Genomic DNA, 3,176 nt, shown 5'->3' with positions numbered 1-3,176 from the left:
GGGGAGGTGCTCGGCGACGGAGGCAGGGGCGGGGAGGGCGGGCTCGGGCTTGGGAAGTGATACGTCTCCATCGTATCTACTTTTCAAAACACTTTTGCCCTTGTTTTCGACTCTAACTTGCATGATTTGAATGGAACTAACCCGGACTGGCGCTGTTTTCAGCAGAATTGCCATGGTGTTATTTTTGTGCAGAAATAAAAGTTCTCGGAATGACCTGAAACTTCACGTAGAATATTTTTGGAATTAATAAAATATACTGGCGAAAGAATCAAGACCAGCATGCCCACACCCTGTCCACGAGGGTGTGGGGGGCGCCCCTGCCTCGTGGGCCCCCCTGATGCTCCACCGACCTCAACTCCAACTCTATATATTCACGTTCGGGGAGAAAAAAATCAGAGAGAAGGATTCATCGCATTTTACGACACGGAGCCACCGCCAATCCCTAATCTCTCTCGGGAAGCCTGGTTTGGAGTTTGTTCGGGGCTTCGGAGAGGGTAATCCATCGCCATCGTCATCATCAACCATCCTCCATCACAAATTTCATGATGCTCACCGCCGTGCGTGAGTAATTCCAACGTAGGCTTGCTGGACGGTGATGGGTTGGATGAGATTACCATTTAATCAAGTTAGTTTTGTTAGGGTTTGATCCCTAGTATCCATTATGTTCTGAGATTGATGTTGCTATGACTTTGTTATGCTTAATGCTTGTCACTAGGGCCCGAGTGCCATGATTTCATATCTGAACCTATTATGTTTTCATGAATATATGTGAGTTCTTGATCCTATCTTGCAAGTCAATAGTCACCTACTATGTGTTATGATCCGGCAACCCTGAAGTGACAATAGTCGGGACCACTCCCGGTGATGACCGTAGTTTGAGGAGTTCATGTATTCACTAAGTGTTAATTCGTTGGTCCGGTACTCTATTAAAAGGAGGCCTTAATATCCCTTAGTTTCCAATAGGACCCCGCTGCCACAGGAGGGTAGGACAAAAGATGTCATGCATGTTCTTTTCCATAAGCACGTATGACTATATTCGGAATACATGCCTACATTACATTGATGAACTGGAGCTAGTTCTGTGTCACCCTATATTATAACTGTTGCATGAGGAATCAGATCTGACATAATTATCCATCACTGATCCAATGCCTACAAGCTTTTCAGATATTGATCTTTGTTTAGTTACTTTACCGTTGCCACTGTTACAATTACTACAAAATTGCAACTGTTACTTTTGCCACTGTTACCGCACTTCCATACTAAATACTTTGCTACAGATATTAAGTTTCCCAGGTGCGGTTGAATTGACAACTCAACTGCTAATACTTGAGAATATTCTTTGGCTCCCCTTGTGTCGAATCAATAAATTTGGGTTGAATACTCTACCCTCGAAAACTGTTGCGATCCCCTATACTTGTGGGTTATCAGGCAGCGGCGGTCCTGGGCGGGCTGGGGCGGCGGTGAGATCGAGGGCGGCGGCGGTGAGGTCGATGGCGGCGACGGTGAGGTCGAGGGCGGCCCGAGAGGCGGTGGCGGTGAGGCTGGGTAGCCTCAGGTGGTGGCGGTGAGGATGAGCGCGGCCTCCAGGGGAGACGGTGAGGTTGCGGGCATCGACGCCGACAGGAGACGGCGGCGAAGTGGGGTGACGATGAATTGGGGAGACGGCGGCGAAGTGGGGCGAGGGATTTGGGGGAGAAGTGGTGGCCGGGGGGAAGGAAACCGCTGGTTAAGTGAAACATAATGGTAGCGCGTTACTGAAAACGCGCTATAGCGAAGTTAGCTATAGCGCGTTACTGAAAACGCGTTATAGCTAAGTTAGCTATAGCGTGTTTCAGCAAACGCGCTACTGCTATGCCTTCCTCCTTTTTTCCCTTTTTCGTTTATTTTTCTTTACATTTTACTTTTTCCTTTCTCCTTTTTCTATTTCTTTCATTTTCATTTACTTTTCTATTTGTTTTTCATTTTATTTTATTTTCGTTAGCAGTAGCGCCTTACACCTAAACGTGCTGCTATAACAATATTAGCGCTAGCGCGGTTCTTGAGAGATCGCCACTACTATGTGTAGCCTATCGGCTTAGTGGTTGGAATTTTAGTAGTAGTGCTTTTCCGACGAGACGCGCTATTGCTATATATGTATCTGCAGCGCGCTTATTTTGCACGCGCTACTGTTGTCTAGTGGTAGTGAGCTTTTTTAACAAGCGCTACTGCTAAAGTTTTGTGTATAAGGTTTTCCCTAGTAGTGGGTCGTCAACTCCGTAGTCGACCAGGGCAGCAGCAACGTCGGTCTCGTAGTCTACCGGAGAGAAGAGGGGAAAGAAACAATAAATACAATGCAAACATAAGCATGATGATGCATGACATAACAATGAGTGGTGCTAGGTGTGCCCTAACGCGGTAGTAGGTGATACCGGTGAAGGGGGGAAACATCTGAGAAAGTATCCCCGGTGTTTTGCATTTTCGGGCAGATGAACCAGAGGTGAAATGTGGCAGGTTCGCTATGCTAGGGATGTGTGGCTGACGAACGGGCTGCGTATTCGGATTCGTCACGTCGTTCTGAGCAACTTTCATGTACAAAGTTTTTTCATCCGAGCTACGGGTTATTTAATATTAATTTTCAAAGTTTTAATTCATTTTTAGAATTAACAGAATTAATTTAATTAGGAAATGCCATTATGACGTCAGCATGATATCAGGGTGATGTCGGCAGTCAACAGTCAGTTGACTTGGTCAAACTAACGTGTGGATCCTGCATGTCATGGGCTGTCTAATTAACTAATAGATTAATTAGATTAGTTAGTAGATTAATTTAGGGTTAATTAGTTTAGTTAACAGAATTAATTTATTAATTAATTAATTAATTGATTGATAATTTATTCATTTATTTAAAATTCATTTTTAACTCTTTTTAATTCTTTTTTTAACGTTTCAAGGGGGTGGGGCCCCTGTCATTAGCCCAGGGGCCAAGCGGATCGGGCGTGCCCGAACGGGCGGTGCGGGCGAAGCCATCGCCCGCCCGGTAGCGGGGCAAGGTCGGAGGGGGCCAGAGCGTGACGGCGCGGGAGGTCGCTGGAGGGGGCTAGCCGTCGTGGAGGCAGGCGAGCGGCGATGGTGGTAGGGGCGGACCCGGGCGGGACCGCGGAGCCGCAGCGAGCGCCGCCGGCAGCGGGCGCCAC

Source organism: Triticum aestivum, chromosome 1B (genome assembly GCF_018294505.1).
Source record: "Triticum aestivum cultivar Chinese Spring chromosome 1B, IWGSC CS RefSeq v2.1, whole genome shotgun sequence".
NCBI lineage: Eukaryota > Viridiplantae > Streptophyta > Magnoliopsida > Poales > Poaceae > Triticum > Triticum aestivum.
This window is presented reverse-complemented; position numbering follows the sequence as displayed.